We start from the raw sequence: 25,277 nt of genomic DNA, 5'->3' as shown, positions 1-25,277 counted from the left end.
CGGAAGGCTGCTTCCCAGACAGATGGAAGGTGCAGAAGCTGGTGTTACTGCCAAAACCGGGAAAACCGCCAGGAGATCCTGCTTCATATAGACTAATATGCTTGCTGGATACTCTTGGCAAACTTTTGGAGAAGGTCATCCTCGGCAGGCTGATGATCTACATTGTCGAATTTTGTCTTGTGATGATCTACATTGTCGAATTTTGTTTTGTTTTGTGGATTGTCGAAAAGGCAGTTCGGATTCCGTAAAAAGACTTCGACGGTGGATGCTATTCGGGCAGTCATCGCGTGCGCGGAGAAAGCGTCCAAGCAGAAGAGGAGAGGCAATCGATACTGCGCAGTGGTAACAATAGACGTCAAGAACGCGTTAAACAGTGCCAGTTGGGAGGCTATCGCCGCAGCCCTACACAGAATGCGGGTTCCAGGATATCTGTGTAAAGTTCTGCAAAGTTACTTTCAGAACCGGGTACTGGTCTACGACACAAACCAGGGACGGATGTCAATTGAAGTCACGGCGGGAGTTCCACAAGGATCCATACTTGGTCCAACATTGTGGAACATGATGTACGATGGAGTGCTAACCTTGTCACTGCCAAATGGAGTCGAGATCGTCGGGTTCGCAGATGACGTCGTTCTTGCGATAACTGGTGAGACTGCGGAGGAGGTGGAGATGCTGACGGCGGAATCACTAGACACCATCGAATCGTGGATGACTGGAGTCAAGCTGCAGTTGGCTCATCATAAAACGGAGGTGGTGCTGGTCAGCAACTGCAAGGCGGTACAGCAGTTGGAAATCAACGTCGGAGGGCACGCGATCCCATCGAAGCGCTCTCTAAAGCATCTCGGAGTAATGGTCGACGACAGGCTAAACTTCAACAGTCACGTAGACTATGCCCGCGAAAAGGCAGCAAAAGCTGCTAACACCGTAGCCAGGATCATGCCCATCATTGGAGGACCAAGAAGCAGCACGAGGCGTCCTCTAGCGACCGTATCATCGTCTATACTGAGGTATGGAGTCCCGGCTTGGGCTGCAGCGTTGGGAACCAAACGTAATCGAGATAAGCTGGCAGGTACGTTCCGGCTCATGGCTATACGGGTTGCGAGTGCCTACCGCACTATATCATCGGAGGCAGTGTGCGTTATCGCCGGAATGATCCCCATCTGCATCACTCTGGCTGAGGACATCGCATGTTACCAGCAAAGGTACACCAGGAATGTGAGGAATACCATTAGGTTGGACACAATGGCCAGGTGGCAGCAGGAGTGGGATAACTCGGAGAAAGGAAGGTGGACCCACAGGATCATTCTTAACGTGTCGGTGTGGACAACCAGAAAACATGGAGAAGATAACTTCTTCCTGTCAGGCCATGGATGCTTCCGGAAATATCTGCACAGATTCGGACACGCAGAATCTCCACATTGTCCGGCCTGTCCAAATATCGAGGAGACACCGGAGCACGTTATATTCGACTGCCCTCGATTCACGGATATACGAAGCGAGATGATGCCAGAAACCGCAAACGTCCTAAATCCGGACAACATCGTGCAGAACATGTGCCAGCATGAAAGCACCTGGAATGCGGTGAACAGGGGAATAACGGCGATTATGTCGTTGCTGCAAAGGAGATGGCGTGAAGACCAGAGAGCTCCGGGTCGCGATCGGAGTAGGCTAGATCCTCCGTCGGGGACTAGACCGAGTAGAGCGGGCGTAGCGTAGTATCGGTTAATATTGCGGAATTGCAGAACCGACCCTGGCACTTGGCCAATCAACGTCGAGTCGGAGTAGGCTGAGTTCACCGCCGGGGTCCAGCTGAGTAATTCGCGAAATAGCACCGGCAAATGGTCGTCGGGGCGCCTGTGAACCGGAAGTTTCCTTCCACCGGAATCGCAGGACCGACCTCAGCATCTGCCCGGCCAGCTTCGGAGTAGGCTAAGTCCACCGCTGGGGACTAGTTGAGTAGATCGCGTTGTTGCACCGGCAAATGATCGTCGGGGCGCCTGTGAACCGGAAGCTTCCCTCCACCGGAATCGCAGGACCGACCTCGGCATCTGCCTGGATAGCATTGGTTCGGGAGATCTTCCGCCGCCGGGGAAATCTTCGTCGGAGTAGGATAGATCCACCGCCGGGGACTTCTCTGAGTAGTACGTAGCGTATCATCGGCTTGAGTCGTCGGAGCGCCAGTGCACCGGAAGCCATCCTCCAACCGGAATCGCTGGACCGACTTCGGCACTCCACCGGCCAGTATCGAATCATGAAGAAGCGCGTAGCCGGAGTAGGCTAGCTCCACCGTCGGGGACTAAGCCGAGTAGCATCGATCGTCACAAACCAGTTTTGGGTCGTCTGGGCGCCAGTGAACCGGAAGTCATCCTCCAACCGGAATCGCTGGACCGACCTCGGCATCCAACTGGTCAACAAGGAGAGCTCGAACAGCAGCAGCGGAGAACGAGTCGTTGTAGAGCAACGAAGTGCACATAAGCGTCCAGTAGAAGATCAACAGAGCTCTGATGCGAGGCCAGCCCAAGGGAAGTATGCGTCGTCGCACAGAAAGCTGTCCAAAGTCCCGGCGAGATGTTCAACCGCCAATTGGGCAAAACGCTCCAACAGCGAACTAGCAGAACAGTTAGAGGCTGAGATTGAAGAAGTGCATGAGCACAGCCCTCCCCCGATGAAGTTGCCTGATGTAGTTCCGGGGGGGATCGAGGCACAGGAGCAGTAGGGAAAGTTTTTTAGTGGTTAAGAGGAATCCTTGGGAATCTTCCTGGCGGTATTACCAACGCAACTGTCGGTATCACCAAAGCAGTTATGATAGAAACCCCTGGAGGATTTCATGAAAAATATTCTGTTAGTATTTTCCGGACGATATCCTTAAGAAATCCTTGGTGGAACTCGAATGAGAATCCCTGGAAGAAGCCCTAAAGAGACTCCTAGAAGAAAGGGATTCCTTGGAGGTATTCTAGAAATCCTAGGAGGAAAACCTACAGAAACCTCAGGAGGAATTCTCAGAGGAATAATAGGTGGAATTCTCGGATTAATCCCTAGAGGGATTCTAGCAGTAATCCCCAGAGAAGATTCTGGATGAATCTGGATGACGGAATTGCTTGAATTACTCTCGGAGGAATCTCCCTATACAAAGTTTCTTAGTAATCATTGAACAAAAAATTCAAAATTTCCGTGATTATCATTGTAGGAAAATATTTGCCTATAGATGTCTGTTAATACCGTATCGTTTTGGAATTTTACATTATTTTCATAGAAATAAACATTCCTTAACATAAAAAAAAACTTCACGACACACGAGCGCCGTCCACAAATTACGTGACGCTCGAAGAGGGGAAGGGGGTAGGCTCAAGCGTTACGGCTCATACAAACATTTAACGTTCAACGCTCCGTCATCGTAATCATCGTCATCATCGAAACTTCAAAAGCAGTTTTTCTGTTCAAAACTGAATATTGTTCGATGAAAATGTGTTCACTGTGTTTCGGTTGGAGAATTGAATACAGTGAACACATTTTCCTGTAAATTTTCTTGATTTAGAACGAAAAAACTGCTTTGAAAAATTCCGAAATCAATGACGGATCCTGCCCCCTTAAAAAAATTAATATGTAAAGCGTTACGGAGGGCGGGTCGGAATTTGCCAATTTGAACGTTACGTAATAAATGGACCCCCTATTCGTTAACAAATAATTCATACAAAGTTCATTTACTTCTGGTTACATATAGTAAGGGCCCATTCACAAATTTCATAACGCTGGGGGGGGGGTGTCCTAACGATGTTACAAAAACTGGATGATATTCATACAAAAAGCGTTACACGGGGGTGGGTGGGTGTCCAAAATGGCCAATTTTAGCGTTATGAAATAAATGAATGAGCCCTAAGAGATAAAATTGTGACACGGTAATCATTTTCACCCGAATATACGGTAATCAATTTGCTTTCGATCAGCAGTACGCATGTAGTCACCACAACCGAGACTTATGAATCGCCTAATCGCCTAAATGCAAGCATTTTGCTGTGCACACGCTTCAGCAGACACCATGCGCGAGCCCAGCCGGCAAACTCAACCGTCACCGCAAGACACCGACTGAAACTTTTGCGTGCGCGAACTGAATGACAACGTGAATTGCAACGCGCGCTTTGGCTCGTTCCGTGCAACTGATCCACCCACCGTACGTGTGCACCTATACCTACTTATTTGCACGACAATCGAATTTAAAAATAGTGCTCAGTTAGTCAAATTTTGCTCATCCACAAGAGCGGTCGCATCTCGATTCGGTTCGGTTCCGGCAGAGAGCACGTGATTCTCGACGGCCAAGATATCTCACGCGTAATCCTTCGGCGCTGATTGCTGATAGTGTGCGGTGCGTTACGACGGTGCGTGCAACGATTAGAGGTGCGTTATGGTTCGGAAACGGTGGTGAAAATGTGATGGGCACTGTTTCCATCGGTGAAAAAAAGTCGATTACATAAATTCTGGCAAATGAAGTTCGAATTGGAATGAGATTAATCACATTCGAGTTAAGAGTTAATTCACATTTTTAAGTGCTTGATTGATGATGTCCATGCATGTGAGATGACAACTTGCCAAAAATGTATATTTAAAGAAATAATTCACGCCTTATAATGTGACGTTTCGGGATGATCGTGCGCTCATTTCACCACATTACAGTGTGACAGTAACTTTCACACAACTAGTGCCCGTATCTACATATGTATATTAGGGTGGTTCAAATAACAAAATAGTTTGAAAATCTCATCTACCACACATCTCTTAGAACTATGATGTCAACAGAGTTCCTACAAATTTTCAGTAATCCCAACATCTACACTGGAATCCCACGATCTACACGGGGATCCCAGATTCATACTGGAATAACAGGACTCACTGGAATCCCAAGCTTAGCACTGGGATCCAAAGATCCACACTGGAATACCAAGATTGGCACTGTCCCCCTAACAATCCCTAGATTCACACTACAGTAAAGGGATTCTGAAATAACAGAATCCACATTATAGTTCCATGATCCCAGGATCTTAACTGAAATTGTACGATCAAACTCAGGATCCACACTGCACTGAAAAAAATCCGTTGCCGGATTCATGAACAAAAAGTCATGATTTCATAAAATTTTATGTTTCATGATATCATGACTAAAAGTCATGAAATCGTGACTATTATGCAAGAATTCGTATGCTCAGGGCGTTACACAAATCTAACTGTCACTTTCTTCACCTTAGTCAACGTGTCTCGTGGCGATCGGTGATCTTTTCTAGTGAAATTATAAAAAAAATTGTTTTGAAAAAGTTTAAATTCTTCGGAACCTTGTCATCATATCGATGACATTCTTGGTGAAATTCTCGTGAGTTCCAACATTGTTTCACGACACAATCAATGTACTTACTTAATCGTGACTTTACAGAACAGTGAAACATTGCCCACTTTGAGCGAAGATTTTGCTTGACAAGCTCATCGACGATTTTAACAGTTCGGAAGTGATGCATACCCCACGTCCTATAACAGAGCAGGTCACAGAAGGCCTTCGGCAGCCGGATGATCCAGTTCCACTTTCCACATCCGCAGAATTGTTAAGGAGTGTTCCATGACTCATGCAATCCACCAGCCCAGGGACCATTTACCAATTCAATTGATGCTCGAAACAATATTTTGCGTACAAACCTAGCCACCGAATGTTCGCGTTTCTGCTAAAGATGTCACACTCGTTAGGTTGACTTTTGTGGAATTTTTTCACGGTTTATTACGAAACTATCGGCACAAAAGTAGTAAAACTTTGTTTTATTTGTTTACCAATGGCAAATATAAACTGGGATCTAAATTGACGTATAATGTTTCGTTTTCATGAACTGAGTTCATGATTCAGGGATCCTGCTTCATGATTTCATGACTCAAGTTGCCACTTTTCAGCACCAAAATTGGAATCATAAATGACAGGCATCTGAATGCATGAAAAGTGCTTATGTTTTCATGGCCTGTGTTCATGATATCAGATCCTGCTTTAGATTTCATGACCGAAATTGAAACTTTTCGTATCAAAAATAGGAATCATAAATGACAGATGACTAAATCCATAAATTTTATTCATGGTTCCAGCATACATGCTTCATGATTTGAGAATTTTAATTGCCATTTTTCTTCGCTAAAAATTGAAAACGTAACGTACAGCCGGCGTTACGGTAAAATGCTTCATGATTTCATGACTTTTGGTCATGGTGTATTTTCATAACATGAAAACACACTTTCCTCCCGAAATCATGACTCTTTCTCCTGTTTTAGAGTGCCGCATTTTTACCCGTGTGGAGTTCTAGGATCCACAATGGAATCCTAGGATCTACATACGTTCCATACTGGAATTCTGCGATCCATATTACAATCCCAAGATCAACACAGAATTCCTACGGAATTGAAGTATATCTCATATCCAAATTTATTGTAGCACCAACTTTGATATGATAGTTTCACCAGTGCTGGAAGTGTCAGTTAAGTTGTTTTCCTACAAACAATTAACGTCTTTGGGATACCTTCAAATCATCTCCGAAATAGCTAAAAACTTTAAAAGAACTTTATTTTTGTCATAAAGATTACCATGCCCACACAGTTACGGATCACCCACAGTGACGGATAACTTTGGCGTTCAACATCGGATAACTCGCTCAAAACATAAACGTTGACGTAAAACATATTTTTCACATGTTATACTATTTGTCTTCTACCATTTGTAATGTTAAGCACAACATTCAACCGCTAAATAACGGTGTTTTTGACAAATGTTCAGTTGGTACTACACAGCTATCATTATATGGTCGGTTTCTGTAAGAAGTGCCGTCAGCATTCATAAACTCCCAGAGGTGGTAAAATTCAAATGTTATAGCATGTTTTATGCTCGTTCGCTTCGATTTAGTATGCATTCATCTTTGGAAAACATTTTACTTGAATTTTTATTCAAAATACCGAATATTAGCACTTCTAACTAGTGATCCATAATATAGACCAGGAAATGATTGTTTACCACGGTTATGGATCACTTCCAAAGAATGTAGATTTCTGCTATTTTATGCATTGAATTCGACATTTTTAGACAACAGCACTAAGGATAAAACTAATAAAACATCAAGGTTTGTAAATTTCATATTTTAGCAGACAAAAATGGGTGGAAAACTTGGTGTGGAGCGGAAACAGTTCATATCTCAGTTACTACAATGCAGTATCACAATAAAAATGGGCATTTTACCCTTGATTCCAGCTCTAACACTGCTATTTTTTGCAGTAATATATGACACATTGTTAACTTTCGCCATACCATGCAATACAGATGCATTGAGTTGAAAATCTCTTGATTTTGCGCACTGATCCGTAATATGTCACAATTTGATCCATAATATGAAAATTGATCCATAATATGGTTTTCAGGAATCGACACAATTTTTAATTTTTTTGCAATCCTATGTAAATATTACACTCAAAACAGTTTACTAACAATTTTAAGTTTTCCATGTCGTTTTATTTAATTTTATAGGTTGGACTCCACACTATTTGATCCATAACTGTGGGGTCATGGTATAAGGAATATATGAGAGATGGGATATCCAAATTGTTTTTTTTTTTTTATTATTTGAACCGCCCTAATGTAGACGCACCGATAGAAATGAACCAATTACAGCTGGCGCAAATCACGAGCTTGAATTGTGTGACGTGTCATCCGGACAGCGGTGAGACTTTAAAAATAGTCAAGAATGAAATTGTACAACTAAACTGTCCTGTTTAATGAGGCGTGGCACGGAAACGTGTGATCGCCTTTCGTCCCTGCGAGGTTATTGCACTGTAAACAAAGGGTTGATCGGAAGCTAATGAGGTTTTAGTGTCAAGTTCTATGCATTATGGGATCACATTCCAGATAGGGCGGCAGTGATTGAACAGAATGTTTTGGTGCTGTGTGGTAATTAACAGTGCGTCGTTCAAGAGCTATCTGTTCAGAACGTTTTGAATTTCCATTTTTATTTACAAATAATTCACTGTCTTGATTTCTTAAGCTATCAGAAGTTGATTTTAAACTAGATGAATTGACATATAGATATTCGATGTATAAAGGTTGGCATTTCAATCTTTCGCATGATCTAATCAAATCTAATTTCTAAAAGTCTCAGCGTCTTTTAGAAGGTTTATGAGCTCCTCACACATGCAGACCTAAACAAACATATTCTATCGAGTTTTATACAAAAAAAACCTTGGGAGCAGGATTTCATATTAACAAATGTACGCAGTAATATCTATAAAAATAAGATGTGGGCTCACACAATAATGTTGGACCAAATTATGGTTTCAACTATGCTTTGAGACTATCACTGAGCTTCTTGGAGCAAATGCCTTCAGATCTGTAATCATAACTAACGATCTTTTGAAGGCTAACGAATAAGGATTATCCCTAAGAAAGCAACATAAAATAAGTTCTACTCATATTTGAGTCCACCTACTGTGTAAGGCAAGAACTCTATAAGAACAGGATATTGAATCTTCAACCGTAGCCTGAAATCTGCCGAAGGTTATTGAATAAATATCGTATTTAAACCTACTCAAACAAACAAAGTCTCTAGGGCCTATATGAGTTATTGTGAAACCTAAAACCGTCGTTAAGCTCAAAACTTGACAGAATTTATTTTCATGAGCCAACCTACACTCCCGTGCAAAAGTTTGCGTTCACCTAGTGCCGGATTGGGGGCCTTCCTTAGCTGATGGTTAGAATCCTCGGCTACAAAGCAAAGCCATGCTGAAGGTGTCTGGGTTCGATTTCCGGTCGGTCCAGGATCTTTTGGTAATGGAAATTTCCTTGACTTCCCTAGGCATAGAGTATCATCGTACAACTTGCCACACGGTATACGAATGCGAACATGGCAACTTTGGCTAAGAAAGCTCTCAGTTAATAACTGTGGAAGTGCTCATAAGAACACTAAGCTGCCAACAAGAAGAAGAATAAGTGCCGGATTTGTGCTTCGGGGCCCGGGTAAGATCTTTTGACGAGGGCCCAATGGTACAATGAGCGAAACGTTAAGCAAAGGAAAGTTAGAAACCAGAACTATAATTATTAGTCAACTGGCTAAGTAAAGCCCCAATGATAAAACTTAAAATCTAATAGTACACGTTTCAAAACATTCAACAAATGAACATGTCAACACTAATAGCTTTCACAAACATTAACTTACAAGAACGGACAAATTAGGAAGCACTTGAAAAAAAAAACGAACTAAATCTCGTACGGAGCAAATGGCGGGACAAATTGAAGTCAAACAAAGTGGCAACTCTGTTGAATACTCGCTGCATGCCATTGCACTATGGGCCAGGGACGCAATCTGGCGGGACAAAATTAATAACTCGGTAACGAAGCGTTTCCGGTATTTGGTGTCTTCGGCAAAGTTTTTTGTAACAACGAGGACCATCTACTGACATAAACGGATAGTTCGTAAATCGTCCGCATAGGTGACGCCACAATCTAACTTTTTACTGTGACGTTCTAGAGACTTGGCATGTTCGGCAAAGTTGTTCATTTTGATAAAATAAACAACTCTCTCGAAGACGTCAAACTTCCACAGCCCTGTTTGCGAGTTATTGGCAAAATTAGAGAAAATAAGTGAAAAAACGATGTTTTCACCGAATTTGACATTTTTTCAAAGAACCTTGTCATGTAATATTTTTTGCTGATAAATAAGGTGCCGGTGCCATTAGTGGACTACCTAAGCTATAAAAAATCATAACAAAATAACGAAAAGCCCTAACAAAGATATTTTGGCGCTAACAGAAAGATTTTAACCTCTACTATATGGAAAAAATATAAAAAGAGTGATAAAACTATTTTTTTTAACATAAAATCGCTTGAGCCACTATTGGTACACGTGATCCAGTAGATGCGCTATTGCTCCAGTAGTAGACGTTCGGTAATGATACAAGGAATTTTAAACAAAATGGTAAATTTTTACACAGGTTTGACATTTTTACTTCGGAACAGCAACTAATATCTTTCGAATGAACCATAAAGATCATCTCTGGGACTTTTCTTCATTTTTATACATCCATTTTAAAAACTGCTTCCAACCGTTGATCCACTACTGGAACACGACGGCAACTATTGGTGCAAGGGAGCCATTTTTTTACGTAAACTTAATTATTTATATGGCTTTATGATAAAATAAATAGTTGAAATTTGGCAAATCGACTAAACTAGAGGCGATCTATCCACCAAAAATACCACATGTCGTTTTTATCGCAATTTTTTAACCTTAATATCTCCAAAAGTGCAAAAAATCGCAAGCTCACATTTTCAGGCAACGTAGAACAATACTTGTTGAAATACTTGTTGAAACGGAAATTTCCATGAGTCAATCAGAAGAGACGATCGACTTTAAGAAATAACGAGTCGTGGAACAAAAACTTTCAGAAAACTGTTTAAAAAAGCCATCATAGTAGCCATGAAATTAAGTTTAGGAGCAGTTCCTTGAGTTGATATCGAGTAATGTAGATGAAAGTGTAGATTAAAACTGGGGACATATTTGTTTTTCTTCAATAATTCAAATGATATAGTATGCCATGAAAAACTTGATCCTGCGTCAGTTAATTGTTATCATCATGGTTCGATGTGAGCAATTTATTTTGTTAATGTGTTACTTTTATTACGGAAAATCAAATATTAAAGCATATTCATGTCGATATCTCTGAATACTAAAATTTCAGAGCGCACTATCTCTTGTCCGGAGCTTGTAGATTTGTGTTAAAGCGGGAAGAGCGTTGATCCTTGGATGTTTCGAAACATATATAGATCGAAGGTATCAATTTGGAGATTATCCTTCGATTTTGAGAACTGTTAGGTTGTTTAACCTTAAATATGTGTTTAATCACCGGATTTGCTTAAATTTTGAGCTTCCGGAAAACTGTAACAACGAATTCGAGATGGAATCCAAAGCCAGCTTGTACTGCGAGCAGATATAATAATTTCATGAAATAATAAAATATATTTTTCCGCTAATTTAAAATACAGTTAAATATTTGCCACGAAAATATTAATCGCATAATGAAAAGAAAATTGTAAAACAAATAAAAAATCTCAAAAACACCAAAGTATACCTCTCTAAAATTTTGACATTCGTTTCATCAAGTTCTATGTTGCTTCAAAATTTGAGCTTGCGATTTTTGCGCTTTTTGAGATATTAAGGTTAAAAAATTGCTCTATATTTCAAGGTTTTTCATTATTTCTCAATTTTTATGCGCCGTATTATTGAAAAATTTCAACCAGAGCTTGTGTGTGTTATATATTCATCAGCAAAAAATATTATATGACAAGATTCTTAGAAAAAATGTAAAATTCGGTGAAAAAATCGTTTTTTTTTCACTAATTTGGTCTACTTTTGCCAATAACTCGAAAACAGTAGGCTGTGGAAGTTTGACGTCTTCGAGAGAGTTGTTTGTTTTATTAATATGGACAACTTTGCCGAACATGCCAAGTCTCTAGAACGTCATAGTAAAAAGTTAGATTGTGGCGCCACCTATGCGGACGATTTACGAACTATCCGTTTATCTCAGTAGATGGTCCTCGTTGTTATAAACAACTTTGCCGAAGACACCAACAACCGGAAACGCTTCGTTACCGAGTTATTAATTTTTTTCCCGCCAGATTGCGTCCCTGGCCCATAGCGCATTGATAGCACCGTGAGTGCTGTAGTTTGTTCGCTGAAGCGGCAGTCGCAGCATAGACCTGTTCCTGAGAGCACGAGGTTGGACATTTATGTTGATTTCATTCAAAATATACGGGCAATCAATACGCCCCTGAAGTACGTCCGATAACAGTAACGCTCTTGCCGTATCTCGACGAACCGATAGTGACTCCAGATCGATCAATTGGCAACGACTTTGGTAGCTAGGCAGGCGAAAAGGATCCGACCAAGGTAATCGTCGCAGCGCATATCTCAAGAACCGTCGTTGAACAGACTCGATCCTTAAGACGCCGTTGTTGTAGTAGTAGGCTGACCATAAGCTAACAGAATAAAAACGGGACGAATGAAGAACGAAAATGAAACAACTCAAATAACCATGACGCTCTGTATCCCTGCTTATTTAATGAGGTTGTAGTACGTTAAGACAACCGTTAAAGTACTTTTTAAATTGGAAATAGACATTTATACGACTGAACCTATCAAAACATCAAAAAAGCAATCTAGAATTAACATAACATAAGATAATATAACATAAGTGCTTCAGTATTGTGGTGATACATTTGTAATGCCAAGTTCATGCCAGACAGCTCTGTGGAAGATTGTTGAATAGAGGCAATGTTACATTCAAAATGTTGTTATGCGGTAGATTAAGTGCGATAATATAATGCTTGTGGTTACTTGGGAATTAAAAAGCCATATAATCTGCAAACTTTGCAAAATTTCTCGCGATGCAAAACGACCACACGGTGTTGAAGTTTCGATTATTACCGAAGTTACATTTTTATCTGATCTTTTTCGACTAGGATAGGTATCTCGACAAAATTTTTAAATTCACAAATATTCTTTTAACTTTTAGGCTTTTCTCTACACAGAATTCGTGATATGAAAATTTTGAAATTTAATCTGCCTCATACCAATGTATAGGAAACTTATCGCCGCCAGAATTTGTTTAGCCATCAAACAAGAGCAGGCTCCTAAGAGAAATTTACACAAATATTATTTTATTACGATGATTTTTGACGTGAATCTATCTGAGATTTTAAGGTAAAACCTTGTTGAAATAATCCATGATTGTCCTCAAAATGCTATAAATTGCATGTGAATCATACTTATTTAAGTGATTAATGATAATAAAGAATGATCAAACTTCTATATGATGATATAGAAGAGCTTTTCAATAAATATTTTTTAAGTTTTTAACCTTCCCAAATGTCAGTTCTTATTTTAACACCGACGTCAATTTTGGAAAATGTTTATGATGAACTTTTTCATTAACAAAATATTGAACATATTTTAGTAAAATTATCATTATTCTAATCATTAGGCAATCAATCCCATGTTGACTAAATCCTTTTCAACATTGACTTGACAAGTAGAGTGTAGCTCAAGATGGGCTTGCCGTTTTGCCGTTGTACCGCGCTGCCGCTCACATTGTGCTTGGGGCTTTACGGGAGATTTTCAGTGTTATGAAGAAATACATTTCTGAAAATCGGTCGAAAATTGGCAAATATGGTCATTCTTAAAAATACGGGACAAATTGAGCATTTTCAATAAAAGACGGGACAGTCAATCGAAGTTGTGAAAACGGTACTGTCCCGTTAAATACGGGACGTATGGTCAGCCTATGTAGTGGGGAGTCCAAACAACCGAACAGTATTCCAGAATGGAGCAAGATAGAGAACAGTACAAAGATTTCAGACAGTAAATGTCCGTGAACTCCTTAGCTGTTCTGAAGATGAATCCAAGTACTCTGGAGGCTTTACCAACGGCGTAGTCTACATGTTGTTTGAACGATAGCTCTGCATCCAGGATCACTCCTAAATCCTTGACTTCTCCTGACAATGTATAACTGTGCAATATGTGCTGATTTTTGCGCGAAAACGAAATAACTGAGCACTTTGACGGGTTCACTTCCATCCGATTTAGATTACACCAATCCGCAAAGGCATTCAGCTGTTGGTGGAGAAAGTAACAGTCGTCGATGGAACGAATACGGAGGTACAGTTTGAGGTCATCCGCGTACGATAATCGTGGTCCTCCAATTACCAGGTTCACATCATTGAAGTAGACCAGGAAGATCAATGGTCCCAAGTGACTAACTTGCGGGATTCCCGATGTAGCAGCAAACGAAGAGGAATAACAGTCTCCTATGAGGACGGCTAGGTGTCGACCAGTGAGATACGACTGAAGCCATTGGAGAAAACAGCCATGTATCCCAAGCCGATCAAGTTTAGCGACAGCAACGTTATGATTCAGCTTGTCGAAGGCTGCAGTCAAGTCTGTGTAAATTACATCGGTTTGAAAGCGTTTCGACATACTCTCGGTTATGTATGAAGTTAAACAGAGTAGATTGGTAGCTGTAGAGCGACCTGTCACGAATCCATGCTGATCGACGCCAATGTAAGGTTTACAGTGAGCAAGTAGCGGTTCCATCATAACGAGTTCGAACAGTTTTGCAACAGCGCAGAGAGAGGTTATACCACGAAAGTTGCCAACATCATGCTTGTTGCCGCTCTTGTGGACAGGGAACATATGTGCGAGCTTCCATGTGGATGGAAATAATCCAAGGGTCAACGAAAGACGAAAAACATGAGGCAGTGGTGAAATTAAGTCACGCATGTGCGGAAAGCTTAGTAATATGAAAATAAAATGTTCGGAAAACTCGAAATAAAATTATAATATTATTGGAATTTGAGTAAACCCCCGGTCATCGGTATGTAATACTTAGAATGTCGTACGTATAGAAGATGACATTGAAACATTTAACTAAATCGTTCTCAATCAAATCAAGACTACTGTGCTGCATCAATATCCGAACGCTTGAAAGGCACCAAATATTCCAGATCAATTTCCACTACCTTATTTTCTCATACGATTAATGTGCGATATTCATACAAGTAGTTGAGGCTCACATCTTCACGAAAACGAAGAAAAGATTTGTAAAAAAAGCAAAAATACCATGTAAATCGTGAAAATAATGAACGTTATGTGAATTGACCGTACCGTAATCCGGGGTAATATTGATCAGTTTTAGGATATTTCTTAAATATTTCATCCAAAAATGTAAATGTTGTGAGTTTTATATTTTTAAAACAAGTACTGCCACCCATAGCTCGTATTTTGTTTTTTGAAAGATTTAAGCATGTTTACAAAATGTTTTATGTGATTTTTTGATTTAGCTGATATGGGGTAACATTGATCATCCGTGTAAACAATGTTCGGTAATATTGAAAATGTCTCAAGCCGAATATGATGTCCAAACGCTTACATCTCATTTACTTTTTGAGTTATTTTAAAATTAAAAACATCTTGAACAGCGGAATACGCCTAAAGGTAGGCAACCTTCTAAGGGAATTCTACATTCTTAACAGTAATTCGTTAATGTTGCCTAATTGAACATAGGGGGAGATCCCCCAGCACCGGACAGCACCCAATACCGGACAAAGTCGAAAAATTGAGAAGTCAAGATCCAATCAATATGGTGTATTAGTAGGAAAGAAAGCTATTATGGAGACTAATGTTTGCGTAGAATAACACGTCCTTGAAATATGCACGCCTTTTTAAAAAAAGTAGAAAAGTTTGAAAATCTTAGAAAAATTGACGTATCGCCTTAATTTTGAACCTATTTAGTAACTATTTTGAATATGAATGAATACTTTGGGTTACGCAAGCATGATCGAACATAATCCTCATTTGATAGTATGAATGTATTTTGTATCATAATTGAAATAAATATGGACAAATTACAATTTTGGTTAAACACCTCCTGTCCCCCAGTTTCGGACAGCTTGATTCATTACGTGATATCTTTGTAATTATTGGACCAGTGTCTCAAAATACATTCATTTTTCATGGATTCCGTCGATTATGGTATCAAACATGCAATAAAATTAAGAAGAATGAACATTCAGAACAACATCGTAAAATGTGCCTTTTTTCATCATATATGAAAGAGGTTTTTGATGGACATCTTGCAAACTAAGAAAAACTCAAATTGTTTTAGTAAATGATGCAAATGCATTGAATTGGCCATTATATACTATTCGTATAATAAACACATTCATTGATGTTCAAATTTACATAATTCGAGGCATTTCCAGATCGTGTCCGGTATTGGGTGCCACCTTTCAAGATCGATCAATTTGGTACTGAAATACATCGTCAAAACTCAATGTCAAAATTAATATTTTTACTTTCAAATTTATTTTTGTATACTATAAAAATGATAATAGTTATCATAAATGGGTAACACGAGCACATAAAACTAATATTTTTCGAATTATGAATTTAGTGGCTTAAGTGTCCGGTACTGGGGGATCTCCCCCTACTTATAAAAGTTTTGAAAGCGAAATCGTTTTTGGCGATGCCATTTTTAGTGAGAACCGCATTTTCCTTGCTCATATTGCTTGCAGAACTTATGCGAGACATGAATCTCCAGTAGTGTCATCCTAAGCCATTGAAATCATTGTTTCGCCTCCAAAACCTGCCTGTATTCTTCGTCGAATCAATTGTTACATGTCCTACTTTTCACGTACCCGACGATGCTCTCGGCTGCGTTGTTGATGGCTGCTTTAATGGTGCTCCAGTAGTCATCAAGAGGGGTTTCGTCAAGCTCGCACTGTTCCAGCAACGCAACCTCGAGATGCTGCGCGTATGCGGCGGTGACGTTCGGTTGGGTCAGTCGCGCTAGGTTATACCGAGGCGGGTGTCGATACCGTACATTGTTGATGACGGATAGTTTTGAGCGCAGTTTCACCATCACTAGAAAGTGATCAGAGTCAATAGGTTCCACGAAAGGTTCTGACGTCGGTTATATCGGAGAAGTGCTGTCCATCGATCAAAACGTGATCGATTAGTGATTCCGTCTGCTGCGGTGATCTCCAGGTGTACCGATACGGGAGGCTGTGCTGAAAGTAGGTGCTACGAATGGCCATGCTCTTGGAGGCGGTACAATCTATCGGTCGTAGGCCGTTCTCGTTCGTCAGCCGGTGGGCGCTGAACTTTCCAATAGTCGGTCCTCCTCCTTGCCAATATGAGCGTTCAAATCACCTATGATGATCTTGACGTCGTGGCTTGGGCTGCTGTCGTACTCGCGTTCAAGCTGTTCGTAAAATGCTTCCTTTTCATCATCAGCGCTTCCGGATTGAAAGCTATGCACGTTTATGATGCTGAAGCTGAAGAACCGGCCGTTGAGTCTCAACTTGTACATTCTTTCGTTGATCGGCTACCGCCCGATCACGCTCCTTTGCATATATCACTATAAAAGCTGTTCGCTGCTCACGTGTATTGCCGCAGCTCTGGTAGATGGTATGATAACCTCTAAAAGTTCGCACCATCGAACCTGTCCAGCACACCTCCTGCAGCGCTACGATGCCGAATCCGCGGATCTTCAGGACATCGGAGAGTATTCGTGTGTTTCCGATGAAGTTGAGAGATTTGCAGTTCCTCGTACCGAGTTTCCAATCGCTAGTCCATTTTCGTCGCTGTGGTCTTTGCCGATTGTTCTGGTCCGTATTCTCTCGTTGACGTTCCTGTGCTGGTATATTTTTACGGTTGGCTTGCAGGGCCTGACAGCAACCCTCTAGATTTCCGGGGGACCATTCCCCCTAAATATTAGGAGGGCCATAGTGCGCAGTTTAGCTTAGAGTCCTTCTCTGGCAGATCAACCACCCCTGACATGGGAAACGGACGCTGTTGTGAGCCGCTCCTAACATGGAGTACAGACGCTCCAGGTTTGCAGAAGCAACCCCCCTTCCCCTTCCCTGTCAGCATACGACCAAAGTTCCCACCGGGGTTAGTTACCGGATCTTCCCCAAGGTTACTCGTACCCCGACCAGTACCACGAGGAGGTAGGGATAGGAGTTGCTGGGCAAGAGGCTAAGGACCATACAATGCAATGGGGTCTATTTTATTCCTGTAGGTACGCGAGGTACCAATGTTACGCCATGCCCAGCCATTTGCGAATCGATTTCAATTAGGTCTATATCGTCCAAAAAGCCAAGGAGCATGTACGACCTTGTGATAATAGTGAACTCCTCGAGCGGTCTCAGTCTGTTAAACAAGATGCGTGACAAAATTTTGTACGCCGAATTCAGCAGGGTAATTTCTCTGTAATTGGCACACTCCAGTATTTGCCTTTTCTTTTAGATTGAGCGTATGAGGCCATCCAACCAGCCGGTGGGCAATTCTTCGTCCTCACATACCTTCAGAAGTACTCGGTGGATCGACTGATAAAGCTCGACCGGGATCGCGTCCTTCCCAGCAGCCTTACAGTTCTTCAGCTCACTGAAACCTCAGCCTTTTAAACCTCTCCTATGGTCGGTGGGTCCACAGCTTGATTGTCATCATCTATGTTCATCCTGTTCCTCGCTACATTTCCATTCTCACCGTTCAACAATTGCTGAAAGTGCTCCTTCCACCTGGCAGCCACCGCCGTTTTATCGGTCAGCAAATTCCCTTCTTGACCATTGCACATGGCGGGCACCGGTACGGTATTGTGCCGCGCACCATTGACCGTTGCATAGAACCGCCGCATATCATTCCGGTTCATGCTTTCTTGAGCTTCAGCTACCACACATTCTTCGTGCTGCCTTTTCTTTCTTCGGTGGATTCGTTTTTCATCGGCTCTCGCTGCCCTGACCGCTCTCTGTCACTCCTTTATGTATATTACTCTCTGGCACTCCTCATAGAACCAGTCGTTTCGTCTTCGTCGTTGACCAGTGCCAATCACTTCCCGCACCGTTGTTGTCACAGCATCATGGATAGGGTCCCACAGGCTGTCGATATCTCCAGCAACGCAAATGCTCATATAATGCTGTAAATCATCCAATGACTACTCTATATACTTTTAACAAACTAAAATGAAGACAGAAAGGGAAAATCAGGCTTGGAGGGAAACTGAATTGGTAACCCGACTAAGGGTACATAACAAAATTTTATCAGCATATGTTATTATGTTATAAGTTTTTTTTTCGAACAAAGGTTGTTACAAACTTGATGCAGGATGTTGTTAAAATAACTAAAATTATAACAAAAAGTGTATGAATAGTAACATAAACATAAAAAAATGTGTTTTAATTCTATCAAAAACATATCAAACCAAGTTATAATGTTTGATACAAAGTATCAAAATTATAATACTGTACGATTATTTATTTTATTTAGTTGGTGTTACATCAATTAATTTGATAAAACCTCGTTAACGATGTTACGCCAATTTACTCGGTCCAAGGCTGTGTCTCTCCAACCTCGATTTTGGCCCACGTTCTCCAGATCTTGTTGCACCTGATCAAGCCACCTCGCTCGCTGTGCTCCCCGCCTTCTTGTGCCAACCGGATTCGACGCGAACACCATCTTTGCATGATTGCTGTCCGGTAGTCTTGCAACATGCCCTGCCCAGCGCACCCTTCCGGCTTTCGCAACCTTCTGGATACTTGGTTCGCCGTAGAGCCTAGCGAGCTCGTGGTTCATTCTCCGCCGCCACACACCGTTCTCCTGCACTCCGCCAAAGATCGTCCTAAGCACCCTTCGTTCGAACACTCCAAGTGCTTGCAGGTCCTCCTCCAGCATGGTCCATGCTTCATGTCCATAGAGGACCACCGGTCTTATAAGCGTTTTGTACATGGTACATTTGGTGCGGGGGTGAATCTTTCTCGACCGCAGCTTCTTCTAGAGCCCATAGTAGGCGCGACTTCCACTGATGATGCGTCTCCGTATTTCACGACTAACGTTGTTATCAGCCGTTAACAAGGATCCGAGGTAGACGAACTCATCAACCACCTCAAAAGTATCCCCGTCTATCGTAACACTGCTTCCCAGGCGGGCTCTGTCGCGCTCGGTTCCGCCTATCAGCATGTACTTTGTTTTTGACGCATTCACCACCAGGCCGACTTTTGTTGCTTCACGTTTCAGGCGGGTGTAGAGGTCTGCCACCGTTCCAAATGTTCTGCCGACAATATCCATATCATCCGCGAAGCAAACAAATTGGCTGGATCTTGTGAAAATCGTACCTCGGTTATTGAACCCGGCTCTCCGCATGACACCTTCTAGCGCGATGTTGAACAGCAGGCACGAAAGTCCATCACCCTGTCGAAGTCCCCGGCGGGATTCGAACGAACTGGAATGTTCGCCCGAAATCTTCACGCTATTCTGCACACCGTCCATAGTTGCTCTTATTAGTCTTGTGAGCTTCCCGGGAAAGCTGTACTCGTCCATGATTTTCCATAGCTCTTCGCGGTCGATGCTATCATAAGCCGCTTTGAAATCGATGAACAGGTGATGCGTTGGGACTTGGTATTCACGGCATTTCTGGAGGATTTGCCGTACAGTGAAGATTTGGTCCGTTGTCGAGCGGCCGTTGATGAAACCAGCTTGATAACTTCCCACAAACTCATTTGTTATTGGTGATAGACGACGGAAGATAATCTGGGATAGCACTTTGTAGGCGGCATTCAGGATAGTGATCGCACGATAGTTTTCACATTCCAGTTTGTCGCCCTTCTTGTAGATGGGGCATATGACCCCTTGCTTCCACTCCTCCGGCAGCTGTTCGGTTTCCCAGATTCTGACAATCAGCCGGTGCAGACAAGCGGCCAACCTCTCCGGGCCCATTTTGATGAGTTCAGCTCCAATACCATCTTTACCAGCGGCCTTATTATTCTTGAGCTGGCTGATGGCATCCTTAACTTCCCTCAATGTGGGGGCAGGTTGGTTTCCTTCATCCGCCGTGTTGACGTAGTCACTTCCTCCGCTGTCGTGACCCTCGTCGCCTGTGTTCTCCGTGCCATTCAGGTGTTAATCGTAGTGCTGCTTCCACCTTTCAATCACCTCACGTCCGTCCGTCAAGATGCTTCCGTCCTTATCCCTACACATTTCGGCTCGCGGCACGAAGCCTTTTCGGGATGCGTTGAGCTTCTCGTAGAACTTCCGCGTTTCTTGAGAACGATGCAGCTGTTCCATTTCTTCACATTCCGCTTCTTCCAGGCGGCGCTTTTTGCCCTGGAATAGGCGGGTTTGCTGCTTTCGTTTTCTTTTATATCGCTCCACGTTTTGTCGCGTTCCTCGCTGCAGCATTGCAGCCCGCGCTGCATCCTTCTCCTCCAAAACCTGCCTGCATTCTTCGTCGAACCAATCGTTACATGTCCTCCTTTCCACGTACCCGACGATGCTCTCGGCTGCGTTGTTGATGGCTGCTTTTAAGTTGCTCCAGCAGTCCTCAAGAGGGGCTTCGTCAAGCTCGCCCTCTTCCGGCAACGCTACCTCGAGATGCTGCGCGTATGCGGCAGCGACGTTCGGTTGGGCCAGTCGCGCTAGGTTATACCGAGGCGGGCATCGATACCGTAAAATCGGGTGTAATTGATCAGAAGGGTGAAATTGATCATCCTATCACACGATTTTATTTATTCGTAATGGAGCACAAATATCAATGTAAGCTGCAGTAAATGAACGTTGTTTGTCGTAACTATTGTAGAATTGTGTGTTGTGAAGTTTTTTGCGTTGAATAATGTTAATTACTATGAAAATAATGTAAAATTTCAAAATCATGCACGGTGCAGTATTGACAAACACCTATAAACTTCTATTTCTAAGCAAGGATTTGAACATGGTATAAACCTGAAAAATTGTGAGGAAGCTTGAGATATATCCCCAAACCAGATTTCATCACCAAAACTCGTTCCAATTTGCTCAAATGGTTGAAATAATTTAATTTCTGTTAGATATCATTGAATTCCTTAGGAAATTGCATACATTTAGGCGTTTTCCGCGTAATTCATGAAATTTAACTATTCGTTATTTATATAAATATTGCATTGCTAAGAATTTTACAAGCATATTCGGATTCAGGGAGCTCAAATTTATCATGTAGAGTTGTTTTGAAAACTAACAATAATAAACATTGACAAGTGATCAATTTCACCCCGAAATGAGCTTCCCTGATTTTTTATTTTAGAGATATTTGTTAACACTAAAATTACATTTGTTAGAAAATTTGGGTGTATGAGTCGATGAGGCACACCTTCGTACTTGTTTTCCTGCATTTAGTTGTTTGGCATTGTTAACATTATAGAAAACAGACTAGAAAAACCGAGAAAAATGATCAATTTCACCCGAAATTATGGTACCGTACATTGTTGATGACGGATAGTTTTTGGCGCAGTTTCACCATCACTAGATAGTGATCAGAGTCGATGTTAGCGCCACGATAGGTTCTGACGTCGGTAATATCGGAGAAGTGCCGTCCATCGATCAAAACGTGGTCGATTTGTGATTCCGTCTGCAGTGGTGATCTCCAGGTGTATCGATACGGGAGGCTGTGCTGGAAGTAGGTGCTGCGAATGGCCATGTTCTTGGAGGCGACAAAATCTATCAGTCGTAGGCCGTTCTCGTTCGTCAGCCGGTGGGCGCTGAACCTTCCAATCGTCGGTCTGAACTCCTCCTCCTGGCCAACCTGAGCGTTCAAATCACCTATGATGATCTTGAAGTCGTGGCTTGGGCAGCGGTCGTACTCGCGTTCGAGCTGCGCGTAAAATGCGTCCTTGTCATCATCAGTGCTTCCGGAGTGAGGGCTATGCACGTTTATGATGCTGAAGTTGAACAACCGGCCTTTGAGCCTCAACTTGCACATTCTTTCGTTGATCGGCCACCACCCGATCACACGCCTTTGCATATCACCCATCACTATAAAAGCTGTTCCCAGCTCACGTGTGTTGCCGCAGCTCTGGTAGATGGTATGATTACCTCTAAACGTTCGCACCATCGAACCTGTCCAGCACACCTCCTGCAGCGCTACGATGTCGAAACCGCGGATCTTCAGTACATCGGAGAGTATGCGTGTGCTTCCGATGAAGTTGAGAGATTTGCAGTTCCACGTACCGAGTTTCCAATCGCTAGTCCATTTCCGTCGCTGTGGTCTTTGCCGATTGTTCCGGTCCGTATTCTCTCGTTGACGTTCCTGTGCTGATGTGTTTTTACGGCTGGCTTGCAGGGCCTGACACCAACCCCCTAGATTTCCGGAGGACCATTCCCCCTAAATGTTCGGAGGGCCATAGTGCGCAGTTTAGCTTAGAGTCCTTCTCTGGCACTCGGACGATGATCAGCCGCCCCTGACATGGGGAACAGACGCTGTTGTGAGCCGCTCCTAACATGGAGTACAGACGCTCAAGGTTTGCAGAAGCAAAAGCAAATGCAATGTACGATATACGATAATATTGTATATTTTTGAAATGCATAAGTATCTATTTAATTTTGTTACAAAGTTGTTAAAATTGAACAAAAAAATATCTTAAAAGAAAATAAAACACAATATGTTATATTTTTGTTTTAATATGTTCTGTGGATAACGGAGCCTAACAAACTGATATCATAATATGATATGCATATCATATTCAGATAAAATTTTATTATATTTTTGTTACAAGCCTCTAGTCGGGTATCTATTTATTTTCTTATAAAGTTGTTAAAAATGAACAAAAAAATATCTTAAAGGGAAATAACACACATTATGTTATATTTCTGTTTTATTATGTTCTATGGATAACGGAGCCTAACAAAATTATATCATAATATGATATGCATATCATATTCTTATAAAATTTTATTATATTTTTTTGTTACAAGCCTCTAGTCGGGAATATGTAGGGACCTTGGTAACATTTAAAACTTTTAGAACAGTAATTTTTAACAGAATCTTGTGTCATCGAATATCATGAGGCCCTCTATAACATGAGCCTGAGGAAGTCAGGAATTGCTTTGGAAACATTTCTATTAAGAGTCATATTCTAAACCATGCCGGTTTTAAAATGAGTGTTCGTTCTCCAAAGATTGCTACGCGACTATTCGATAAGTTTATAGAATCACCATGGAAGAGCTTCAGGAAAACTAGAGCTTTGATCAAAAATACATTTAAGTACTCGTCCAGAGATCCCTACAAAGATTATTGTAAAGATTCATCAGTGATTCTCTGAGGAATTCAGTTTGAAAATCTTTAAAAGATTTCTTGGAAAGCTTCTTTCAGTTTTCAGACTTCTTAGAATGCTTCTTTCAGTTTTATCGATTTCTTCAATAATTATCATCTCAGAGGTTATAACTAGAAACATATTCCTACAGCAATTCTTCCAAAAAATTAAACATAGGTTATTTTAGGGTTGAAAAAAAAAATAGTGTAGTATTGTTTTTTGAAAATCCAGACAAGATTCCTTTGAAAAACCATGTTTCTTTCAGTATTACTTTGTGTCATTTTAGAACCATTCCTTCAGGAATTACCCTACAGTTTATGACAGGAATTGTTCTTTAAGGGGTCTATTTTAAAAGTCGAGTCGATCAAAATGACTCGACTGGAATCACTGTCGACCGAAAAATTCGCTCGACTCAGCTCTGTCACTCGAGTTTTTCGACAGTTATCACTCTAGGTGACTGGATTACTATGGAAGTCGACGAGTGACATCTGAAATATGCATGCTTACTTTGATCGACAATGACTACAGATGAGTCACATGAAACCGCTCGATTTACAAAATAGACCGCAAAATTCTGCCAAGGATTATTCCACAAAATCTAACAGGAATTCTTCCAGAAATTTTACTAATAAATTCAACCGAGGATTTCTCATACATCTCTCCAAAAATTTGAATTTCTTTCAAACAAATCGGGAATATTTTTTTAAGAAATTTGGAAAAAAAACCCTTGATGGATTCTTAAAGAAAACTTGGGAAAAATCCCTCAAGGTCATATTTAGATAAGTTTCTAGTTGCAATATTGAAGAAACTCTAAATGAAAATAAGAGGTAACTCAAAGGACTCCCCGAAGAAATCTTCAGAATTGTTTCTGAATTCAATGGAAACATCACTGGATGAGTGCTGAGAAAGATCACTTCCTTAAGAAACGAATCTTTAAAGAAATCCCTTGAGTAATTTCTGATGGTATCTTTAAAAAAAATCTAGATAAATTCTTCAAGGTCTCCTTAACGAAAATCTGGGAGGAACTTTTTGTGAATTTTTTTTTTGGAATCGCTCAATGAACTCCTGTAGTAATTTTTGGAATATTAACTCAATGAAGCTTTAAGTGAACATCTGAATTTCTCTCTCAGGAAATCATAAAATACGTATAGTAATATCTGGCGTAATGTTATAAGAAATCCTCACAGAATTTTTTAGAAAGCTCCTATGAGAGATGACTGGTTGGATTATCTGAGGAATCTTTATTGAATCGTGGTTTCTGATCAGTCTCTTTCTGATCACGTTTTTCAGGCATGAGGTCTATAAATTCAAATTTTAATATGTCTAGCCGCTTCCAGCCCTGTTGATTAGTCACATGTCAATTGTACGTTTGGTCCAATTTACTCTTTTCTTTAAATGTTTATTTTTACTGATAAAAAAAATATTGGCAAATTAATATGCCAAACATCCGTATGCCGAAGGGATATCATTATTCATAAGAATAATTTTTGTTCATAAGGACTGTTCATTTAAGAAAGTGGACACGTGTTTTTTACAGTAAACTGTTTATTTTCGAACAAATTCATGAGTTTACCTAAAATACATGGAAATCAACGTGATTTCGATCAAATTC

At 41.3% G+C, this 25,277-nt stretch overlaps 1 protein-coding gene across 1 annotated transcript in view; it reads left to right on the top strand.

Annotated features, from left to right (window-relative positions):
* Positions 1–4,226: 4,226 nt before the first annotated feature.
* LOC5575859 (cationic amino acid transporter 2) overlaps positions 4,227–25,277 on the top strand; it is a 33,477-nt gene continuing 12,426 nt past the window's right edge. The window contains exon 1 of the mRNA XM_021852208.1: positions 4,227–4,392. The gene's annotated coding sequence lies outside the window, so the exon portion shown is untranslated. The remainder of the gene's footprint in view (positions 4,393–25,277) is intronic.

Source organism: Aedes aegypti, chromosome 3 (assembly GCF_002204515.2).
Source record: "Aedes aegypti strain LVP_AGWG chromosome 3, AaegL5.0 Primary Assembly, whole genome shotgun sequence".
Taxonomy (NCBI): Eukaryota; Metazoa; Arthropoda; class Insecta; order Diptera; family Culicidae; genus Aedes; species Aedes aegypti.
Note: the sequence above shows the minus strand (reverse complement) of the source record. Positions and strands in the feature narration are given on the sequence as shown.